The sequence below is a fragment of the Alosa sapidissima genome, chromosome 4 (assembly GCF_018492685.1).
Source record: "Alosa sapidissima isolate fAloSap1 chromosome 4, fAloSap1.pri, whole genome shotgun sequence".
Taxonomy (NCBI): Eukaryota; Metazoa; Chordata; class Actinopteri; order Clupeiformes; family Clupeidae; genus Alosa; species Alosa sapidissima.
In genome coordinates, this window is record NC_055960.1 from 12,609,641 (window position 1) to 12,621,212 (window position 11,572).

Here is an 11,572-nt window from a genome sequence, read left to right on the forward strand (position 1 = left end):
AAAACTCCAATCTAAAATCTTTAAGTGCGATTTAGGAGTAGCCTACTCCTAGTAGTAAGATAAAAGCCTTTGTGAATAGCCTACGGCCCCAGTTATTCATCATCTTCCGTCCTTGTGTAGCGCACGCATTCTGAGACCTGTCACTCATCATCGTAAGGGAGGTGTTTGGAATCATGCCCACGTTACAATCATCAGCCAATCAGCCAATCAAGGTGGTCACGCTTGCCCATTTACCCAAATTAATGGTCGAATATTACTGATGATCATTGTTATTTAAGAACATGCAGTGTGCGTAGGGTACCAAAAACATCTTGCTCGTAAAAAAGCATCATAACGCACATTCTGGCGGGTCTGTTATTTACTGTAGGCTGCGCAAACCACATGCCTTTATTTTGGGTATATTTTGGCTTTATTTTATATAAAGCCTGCGCTGACAGTAATCCTCCTGCCCCTGATAGGCCTACCACAGCTGTGGATAGTGTGGAATGTTCAAGTAATAACACAATCCAATGTGTGTCTCAATTGTCCCCCGCTGACCACCTCACACATTTCTCTAGATTTTGCAACGAACTTACATGACACAATGCCATAAAATATGCCAGTTTTAGGACACAGAATAATGTTTGTAATGATACCAGGTAGGCCAGGTATTGTCGAAGGTGCATGGTGAAGTGAAATTCTTACTTTGGAAAACAAACATTTGCCGATATCATCGCCGATCATCAGAATATTGCAATAGATTCTGTGTTCTGGACTGCAGGTAACTTGTTAAGCCAGTGGTTATCAAACTTTTATTTCATTCCCCACTTTGATCAAGGGGCATGACTGATGATAGTGGAGATAATGTGTTATCCCGAGGCTTTTGCAAGTCAGCATCTTCGACGGTAGTCTATTAAAAATATAAGTTTTCGATGTCCCAAACGGAGAGCCATACTTTATTGTTTTTAACGATCTCTATGCTACTCACAAAAATGTAGGCATGGGGACATGATGAAGTAGGTTATCCAACTGTCGTGTGTTAAATTATTGTGATTACGAGCCAGTGGTTTTCAAACATTATGTGTGACTCGGACATCTAACTAAATGCAACAGGCTCATATCGTCCTCGCATTCGCAAAATGAGGACCAGTGTTTTGTCAAATTGCAAATAGCTATTCGTTTTAACTATTTATTTTTTTTATGATAGTAGCCTATACAAAAAGCACTTCATACTATCTTAATATTGGAATATGGGGAGGGAAGTGGCGCGTCTGCAGTCAGCCAAATATGAATGTAATTCTGCGGCATAAAGCAGATGTAATTGTTTATCGTACAGAAAAATAAAAATGACATGTCAAGCAGTCAATTGACTAGCCTACATTGCAGTCAAGAAGTAGGGCAAATTAATTTACGAAACCAAAACGTGGGTCATAGTTGTCTAAGCCTCTATTGCGTAGCCTGTTAAAAACGTCGCCAGATAGTATTAAATCGGCAACAACATTGTTTTCTGCAGAAGCCTACCCAAGGCTACAGATTAATTCTGAACAGTTATTTCTCTACTGGCTCAATTATCACACCACTGTTTTGATTTGCGTAGTTGCGTTAACCCCAACACTGACAATAATGTAGACAGCAAATTTCGATTTCGATTTTCGTGTAGTCAAGCCTTAAGCCATACCCAAGTAGCCTAAATCGAGGTAATGTTTAATTATGCATGATTTATTTTGTTATTGAATTCGTAGGCTGGGATTACTCTCGGCAACAATTATGTAAGGGACGGCAGGCAGAGCGATGTACAGTGGCAGAGCGACGCACAGTGGCTGAAAGTGGTACTAAAGCTTCACGCAGCTTCACGCCGCGTAATGCGCGAATGAAGTGGTCATTTGAAAGCGATGCCCACTGTACACAATACACTCCTTCATACCAACCTCAAGTTTCTTGAGAAAATAAACAAATAGACAAAAAAGCAGGTCAAATTATTGTAACAGCTACAAAAATAGATGGCCATAGAGTGGGGGAAATGTCTTGGATGAGTATATTTTGTATATCTTCATTTACAGTAATATAATAAAATTGATTATATTTTAATGTCCCCATGATGGAATTTTTTTTAGAACAGCATAGCCCAGTGACAGACAACTTAGATAATTAACTTTAATATGTTTGTATTAAATTTTATTCAAGTACAAAGACATTTTATGTGAGAGTAAGGTATTTGTGTTTTTTTGTCCTTAAATTTATGAGTATGGTGTTTGCATCTGGTTTCCCTAATGTATTTGTGCTAATTTCACATCTTGAGCCTGTTTCTGTTTATCTGGATGTTTTGCCTCATGCCACCCTTGAATCAGTGCCTCACTAGTGCCACCCTTGTTAAAAATGTCTAGAATCGCCACTGTGTATATATAATATTAGGATGGATGGATGGAGCCTAGTTGTAGATAGATAGATAGATAGATAGATAGATACTTTATTGATCCCCAAGGGGAAATTCAAGAAGATTGTAGGCCTAGGCCTAATGTTTAATGTGAAATAAAATAAGTAGCCTAAAAGGCAACATTCGAAATGAGGAGAAATAAGGCAAGATAAGAGTGATTGGGGAGAAAAACTGAGTAGCCTTGGCTATTTTAAAGATCTTAACGTGAGCTTAAAATAAAATTTGAGCTGAGACAAGGCTGGTTCCTTGAACCCATTAATCAGCAAGTTTAATTTATTTTTTTTTGTTTTTTTTTATGTTGACCCGAAATCCTGGAAACCCAGGAACATCACGTTGTTGGGCAGTGAATGCATGTTGGCTTAACTAGATTGTGGTGGATCAATCATATTGCCTTCTTAAATCGTAAAATATTCTGTGGTCTCAGTTCACTGTTGAATGGGCCTAGCCTACCCTATGCTTGCTCAATATGCTTTGTCTAGTAGAGGTGCTTCAAATTGGCGCTTTTAAAAATCGCCTGTCTCAGAATAGAAGAGGTCGAGGGCAATTCTGTGCAAAACTGTCACATCCATATTTAGCCTAGTTGGCGTTACGGACGTGACAGTTTTGCGTGGTATTGCCCCCGTATCGTTATATAAAGCTCTGTTCTCGCTGTCTAGCTTCCTCCTCTTTGAGCAATCGATGATTTGAAAATAACTTACTTATCGTTAACTTAGATATCCATCTGATTGTTTCTCGTCCCGTCTCCTCTCCTCGCTCGTTTCAGGCTCAGTCTCTTCCCCATAGTAGGCTACTTTACTCACTGACTCGACTTTATCAGAATTCACAGATTTCACTGGCTGAGTAGCAGCAAGCGAAATGATGGTTCCTGAAGCTCGTGAAGTAAATGCTGTTATCCTAACCAACGAAACATTTAGCGCAGCTTTGAAATCTTACGTGAAAATCTAAATTAGGCTATTATGGTCTGGGTCCGGATAGGATCACGTCACGGTCCGGACTCGGATCGCGGTCCACCATTTGGTGATCCCTGGTATACACCATACAACAAATATTGTTGGTGAGTTAATCATTTTGGCCATGTCATTTTTTTTACTTTTGATGTATGTTCAGCCCATCTGTAAAATATCTTCATAAAACCTAGTGGAAATTTCGCCTCTATCATTTCTATGACAATGTGATTTTGTAGCTTTCGTAGCTACACAGTTTGATGTTAACTGTATAAAGGTTGAATAATTTTAGTGCAATAGAGGCCTACCCTTTATAAAAAGCCCACCAATAATGCTCACCACAATTGGAAATAATTTAAAATAAGAGAAAATTACCCCAGCTTCATGGATGTTTTGGAACCTCCAGCCCTCGTAACAAAAGCCTTCTTGACCTTTGCGGATTCCACAGCTGTCCATCCGCAGAGCGTTCCACAGTGCATAACGTAGGCTGCAAATAAAAAGCAAAATCAATCTATCAGTGTGGTAATAATAGCTCTGAAACTGACACTTGCAGTCATTGATTTTGATTAGCTGAAACGTGTTCCTTTCTGTTGTAATTCCCAAGTTACACAAAGTTACACAAGGTTACACATCCTTGTGTACACATCCCTACGCAAAGAATGGTAAAAAATGAAGTTGTTACAAGCTGTGGCCAATGTTCCATTGTGTGACAGTCTACAAGAACTATTTATTGGTGTAGGGGTGTCTTTATAAAACCATCAACTGTGCATAAGTTAAGACAACCAGAGGAATACAATAAATCATCTGTTGGAAATTGATCTTAATGCCTCAATTAAAATATTAGGAAAAAATCCAACCTTTAAACACACCAATATTCTTTGTGAATGAACCAGGTATCGTAAATTAATAAATGTTATTCCTTAAAATACAGGGGGCATAAGTAAGGAACCCCCTATGTTAAAATCCCATAGAGGCAGGCAGATTTTTATTTTTAAAGGCCAGTTATTGAATGGACTCAGGATACTATGCATCCTGATAATGTTCCCTTGGCCTTTGTCATTAAAAGATAGATAGATAACCCCACATCACATACCCTTCACCATACCTAGATATATCATGGTTTTATATTAGGCTAATAGCTGGTTTGATTTGCATGCTACAGATTCTATTAATTGCAAAAGAAATGTTGACTGGTAAGTTATACATGACTGCAGATGCTGACTTGCCTATTTCACGATCCCTCGACCGCAGCAACGCTACTTCCTAGTTTACCTGGGTTACAAGAATGCCCTTTCACTCCTGTTACAATATGCTGTAATTTATAGCAGGTTAAACAAAAGTGAGAACATATTGTGGGGAAAAATATACTTACCATTTTGGTACGCTGTTTGTTCAGCAATTTGATCTGATGGTCTAGCGTAGTCTTCCAGAGCTGACGGCCTCTTTTCAGTGGAATTGAGCTGGAACCAGTTTAAACCAGTGGCAATAACGTTAGCTTCGTCATCTTGACTGACATCCCAAAGACATTTTAAAATTCCATGCATTTTGGCTACAGCATGGCTTAACACCATTCAAAACATACAGACTAAAGCTGTATAAGGCAAAGTAAGCTAGCAACGTTAAATTGTCTAACGTTAGCTTTATATACAAGCGGTACAGCCAGTGATGTAACTTACAAGTAGCTAACATTAACTAGCTAGCTAACTTTCTGTGCTGCTTCGTCAGGTTGTTCAATGATATATTGAGTCTAAAAATATGCAAGAACGTTAGCAAATTACCAAAATGTTAATGTACCTTCTCTGAGTTTTCGTGGTGGCAAGTTCCGCACAATCCTTCATACCCACACGCCGTTTCAATTGGTTTCACTGGGCGCCAAATCTAGACTGCATTTTCTGGTAGGAGTCTTCTGCACGCGAGTTTGTCACGTCCGACCATCATAGACCTCTGGAGTCTAACTTGATTTCTCTAACTTGCTAACAAGTCGCAAGTTAGCTCTGGGGTAGCAAAAATCAAATTGTGCCGCCTTCACGTACCATTGATTATAATATCTACTCAAAGGTTGAAGACAAAAGTGCGTTCAGGAAAACGTCTGCCTCTCCGATTTCGTCGTCTCCCTGGCCTGCGCGAGAATTTAACAGGTGATCTCCTTGTATGGGCATAGATGGTAGCTTTTTTGTAGGCGAACTTCAGAGGTCTGTCAGAGCATCGTCATGTGTGGTGGTCACATCACATGGTTAGGCCTACTGTTTGCAAATGTGAACTTGAAAATATGTGCAATTAAAACAAATAAGCCAATGAAAATCATTTGAGAATTGTTGTACAACAGCTAGCGCTCTTACAGATCAGACTAATTTATAAAACAAATAGTTCTGGATGAGCATTACATTAGTTCACTTAGAGAGCTCTCTGATGGATAAGCCTGAGTAAAATATGAGATATATAAATTGAGCAAGTCTGAGTATTGTATAAGCCTTTGCTGAGATCTCTTTTGTAAATCAAAAAAGGACTAAACTGAGATGACTAGAATGAGAACGGTTCAAGCTTGTGAAGAGATCTCTTTTACAGAACTGATGGAGCCTAATCTGAGATTTACCAAAATGATCTGAAATGAGAATTGCATGAGTTTACAGAGAGAGCTCTCTGGTGGATCAGCCTGAGTAAAATATGAGATGTATAAATTAGACAACACTGAGCATTATTTAAAAAATTGATGAGATCTCATTTGTATATTAAAGGGAGTCTACACTGAGATAACTTAACTCTTTTGCTCCAGAGACAAACCTGAGAAGCGGGAGACAAAAGCAATAATCTCATTTTTATATCACTGTGATCTCATTATTGTCTAGGAGAAACAACTGAGAATGAGAGGAGCTCTCATTTTAACATTTTCTTTCCTCTGGGCTAGCAGCACACTTTATATCTATCCCCATTTACCACTAAACATATACAACTCTTACAAAGTTTATCTGATCCCCCATTATCCACAAAACACACATGTGGGTTTGGCGGCCAATATGGACGCCCAGGGGTATGACATCAGTCACATGACTGTCACATGACACTACATCCAATATGGATGTCAAGGGGGGCGTGGCATTGTTTGACAACAGACACATGACTTTACATCCAATATGGCTGCCCAGGGGTTTGACACCAGTCACATGACTGTCACATGACTCACAAAACAATAACAATAACAAACAACACGTGGTGACAACCACATGGCTAATTTGCATAACATGAGGCGTGGTTATGACGTGATTTATGACATTTCAGGGGGCGGGGCTTATTTTTGACAGATAGTTCATGATAATATACTACTAACATGCCGGGACCCAGTAAGCCCATGACATTCTCTATTCCTGTATTGACAAGAAATAGAACACAAATGCATCGAGCTTATAGGGTAAACCAGTCCAATCTCCTACCCGTACCACATCAACCTCAGATTTCCCCCATGGATCATATTTCCCCAACACTTAAACTAACAAAACTAGCACTCCTAAATATCAGATCTCTTTCAAACAAATCATTCTTAATTCATGATCTAATTTGCACACACAACCTTGGTTTTTTACTTTTAACTGAGACATGGTTAGATCAAGCAAACAGTGCTGCTACTCTCATCGAATCAGCTCCCCCAAACTTCAGTTTTTTGAGTGCTACCAGAGCAAATAAAAGAGGTGGGGGGATAGCCACAATTTTCAAGACGTCTTTTCAGTGCAATCAGTCGTCATTCGGTGACTTTACTTCATTTGAATATCTGTGTGCATGCATTAAGTCTTCTCCTCAGATTTTATTACTGACAATTTACAGGCCTCCAAAACATTCAGCTAAAGTTTTTCTTGAAGAGCTAGGTGAACTGCTATCAGTTGTTTGCATAGAGTATGACTGTCTTATTATATCAGGGGATCTAAACTTGCATGTGGATAATCCTGAAAACAATTATGCCAAGGAATTCATTGCACTAATCGATACTTTCTCCCTAACACAGCATGTACAGGGGCCAACACACTCTCTCGGACATACCCTCGACCTTGTTATCACAAAGGGTCTCGATGTCTCTACAGCTGTTAAAGACCTGGCCTTATCTGATCATTTTTGCGTGTTCTTTGATGTGTCTATGTCCCCACACACTCAAAACACAGCTATGATGGTAAAAAGGAGAATCATAAATGATCAGACTCTCTCTGAGCAAGCACTTTCACTAAAGTCAAGTCAACTGTCAGACTCTGAAGACTTATTTGATCACTTTAATGCAAAAATGGCAAACATTATGGATGACATTGCTCCATTACAATTCAAGAAAGTTAAGGACAAACAGAAAGCACCATGGAGGCAAAATCCAGCAGTTAAACTTCTAAAAAGAGAGTGTAGGAAGACTGAAAGAAAATGGCGTAAATACAAACTTCAGATCCACTATAAAATCCATAAAGAGATGCTCCGCACATATAACTCTGAAATATGCAAAGCAAGACAGTCTTTCTTTTCTAACATTATCAATAGAAGTTCAAATAACACTCGTATTCTATTTTCAACTGTTGATAAGTTAACAAATCCCCCCTCACAATTAGCGCCTGAACTTCTCTCAACTAATAAATGCAATGAGTTTTCATCTTTTTTTAAAGGTAAAATTGACAAAATCAGACTCAACATATCTGCTCAATTACAAATTCAACAACCTGAACTTCCAGCAACAAACAGAGGGAAACTAAACTTGATGTCAGAGTTCAGCTTGATAGACTACGAAACACTTGAAAAAACGGTACAGAATCTCAGCCCTTCCACATGTGTCTTAGACACTCTGCCTACCAATTTCTTCAAAACTGTTTTTCACCTCATAGCGGCGGATGTCCTTCAAATTGTAAATGTATCATTGCTGTCTGGCACTTTTCCTAAGTCACTGAAAACAGCTGTTGTAAAGCCACTTCTCAAGAAGAATAACCTGGATGCCTCCATGCTAAACAATTACAGGCCCATATCCAATCTACCTTTTATTGGCAAAATTATTGAAAAAGTAGTCTTTAATCAATTAACCACCTTCCTAACATCAAATGGGTATTTTGATTACTTTCAGTCTGGTTTTCGGGCAAATCACAGCACTGAAACAGCTCTCATTAAAGTTTACAATGACATACGCCTCAACACAGATTCAGGTAAAACATCAGTCCTAGTGCTACTGGACCTTAGTGCAGCATTTGACACTGTTGATCACAATATTTTACTACACAGACTAGAACACTGGGTTGGATTTACAGGCATAGTTATCAGCTGGCTAAAATCATATCTACAAGAAAGGAGCTTCTTTGTTGCCATCGGAAACTGTACCTCAACACCAACGTCCTTGACCTGTGGTGTTCCCCAGGGGTCGATCTTGGGGCCACTATTATTCAACCTCTATATGCTCCCACTTGGACAAATCATTCAAAATAATTTGATTTCATATCATAGCTATGCAGATGACACACAAATTTACTTAGCTCTATCACCAAACAGCTATGGTCCTCTTGAATCTATGTGTCAGTGTATAGAACAAATCAACACCTGGATGTCTCAAAATGTTCTTCAGCTGAACAAAGAAAAAACTGAAGTAATTATATTTGGTAAAAATGAGGAAAGACTTAGGGTTGCCACTCACCTTGACACAAAAGGGTTGAAGGCAAAGGATACTGTTAAAAACCTTGGTGTATTAATTGACAGTGATCTAAATTTCAACAGCCACATGAAAGCGATAACTAAATCAGCTTTTTACCACCTCAAAAATATTGTCAAACTCAGAGGGCTGATGTCAAAACATGACTTAGAAAAACTCATTCATGCATTTATCTCCAGCAGGGTTGATTACTGCAATGGACTGTTCACAGGCCTTCCTAAAAAGACTATTAAACAGCTTCAGGTGATACAAAATGCAGCAGCTAGGACTCTAACAAAAACTAAAAGAACTGACCACATTACTCCAATTCTTAAGTCCTTGCACTGGCTTCCAGTAAGTCACAGAATTGACTTTAAAGCACTATTGCTGGTTTATAAATCAGTAAATGGAGCAGGACCTAAATACTTGTCAGACATGCTTCAGCAGTACACACCTTCTCGTCCTCTCAGGTCCCAGGTGAAAAACCTGCTAGTAAAACCTACAGTTAGAACTAAACATGGTGAAGCATCTTTTAGCTGCTATGCGGCTCAGCTGTGGAACCAACTTTCGGATGACATTAAAAAGGCCCCAACTGTAGCCAGTTTTAAATCTAGACTTAAGACCAAACTGTTCTCAGACGCTTTCTGCTAACTGTGCCGAGTTACAAATTCTGAATCTGCCTCGATAATTATTCTACTTTGTCTTTTATTACTTTTTTTACTACTTTTGCCTTTGTTTTTGCTTACTAATTATTCTTTATTTTTAAATGATTTTACCTTGTGTTTTATGTTTTCTTTTTATTATGATCTTTACCTTTTAACTATTCTTTGACTATATTGCCCTTCTATGCTTTTATTTGTTATTATCGTTTGGTTTTGTTTATGTAAAGCACATTGAATGACCTCTGTGTATGAAATGTGCTATATAAATAAACTTGACTTGACTTGACTTGATGTTCTGACAAGCAGAAATACACTTGACTCCTTGTTTTTTTACAGCACCTGCAGTGTCAGATCGCCTGCACAGTTGCAGCTGACAAACTTCAGAAGGTAGTTCGGTAGAATGGGATCTGGTGTAGGGAGTAGGCGACTGGTGAATAACCCTGTTCTCCTTGTTTCTGTCCACACTCAATGAAATCTAGTAATGTAGCAGTAGCCAATCTCTGGTCTGGAGATATGCCCGCAGAGAATGCTGTGCTGTAGTCAGGTAAGGCTTGATAGTTATGTTGTCCTCATGAGTTTTACATTTTGTTGCTCACTGTCCACCCTCCACATTGGACACTTTTTTTACACACACAAACACACACACACTTATACCTTGTGGTCACTTATACCTTTTCTTAATGTGACCCGGGGCCAACACCAGCCCCGAAATTACAATGACCCGACTACGCCACCCAGAGGGACAAAAAAAAGGGAGGAAATCTCACCTGACAGTTCTAAACTAACAAGTTCGTAAGTAGCCTAAAACAAAAGAGAGCAGAGATCAGATTCTCAAGTTCAGTACTTTATTGACCTTTAGTGGGACAATAAGCTGGGGAAGGAAGCCAATTAGTAAAAATATATATTTTATTACAGGTCCAATAAATATGTAACAATAAATTGAGCTATGATATCATATCAACATGGGCGTAGATTTAGGGTGGGACGCTAAGGACTAGTCCTAATCAATATCGTCATATGATTTGCTGAAAAACAGAGCGGGAGAGGAAAGGAAGGGTTATCTGACAAGCACGCTACAGTAGGCCTACACGCACGAGAGTGTCAAAGCACAGGCTACTGTAGGCTACTTGTTTGCACCGGCAGTCAACGAGCGGGTGTGTCAACGACAACGGTAAGTTAGGGCTGTCTGTCAATACATACAGACGTAGCCTATGCCAAAAAGGTCAGAGTAAAACATTGTGATATTCCCTTTGCCCTTCAGCATGTACATATTTCCCCCTTTTTTGTGGTTTGTAGATCAGCTGCCACCCAAAAATACGAAGCTTTTTCATTGCAGTCTAGGCAAAATAATTAGCCATACAAATTGGCAACTGGTGACCAGGCTTTCAAATGCGGATTTTACTGAGTAAAATAGCATTAGCTGTTAGGATATTACCCAGGATATTGTCACAGCTAACCTAGCTTCTGTAATCTTTCAACCAAAGTTAGGAGTCATGTTGAATAAGGGTGCGCCCCACGGACAGTCACATAGGCTGTAAGTCATCACTGACTGTTAGGCTAATTGGGCTACCAATCCTGCAGTCGCAATAAACAATGGATCCGAGACATTTTCCTGTTCCTATATTCTGTTTATGTAGGCTAATGTATTTGTGAATGTAGCCTGCACAATGCAAAGAAATAAAAGATAAACTGGTGCATTTCCATACTCATAGAAATGAACATTGCGAAACACTATCTGTTCTATGATCTCATCTCAGAAAGATTTTCTTTGACTTGTTAGTTTTTTGAAATTTTTTTTTATCTAATGACATAGCAAACATGATTAATTTAATCCACATATCCTTGCACTTGCGAAACTATTTTTCAGCATTCACATTCCTCTTAAAGTGACAGACACTCAATTAGATTTACACACCAAATG

The 11,572-nt window shown here is 38.9% G+C and overlaps 1 long non-coding RNA gene across 1 annotated transcript; it reads right to left on the minus strand.

Annotated features, from left to right (window-relative positions):
- Positions 1-3,799: 3,799 nt before the first annotated feature.
- LOC121707662 lies at positions 3,800-5,428 on the minus strand. Its single transcript, XR_006031362.1, has 3 exons — positions 5,152-5,428; positions 4,730-4,817; positions 3,800-3,844 (listed from the first exon to the last, which is right to left on the minus strand). It is a non-coding gene; the product is annotated as an uncharacterized LOC121707662 (long non-coding RNA).
- Between the last annotated feature and the right edge of the window lie 6,144 nt (positions 5,429-11,572).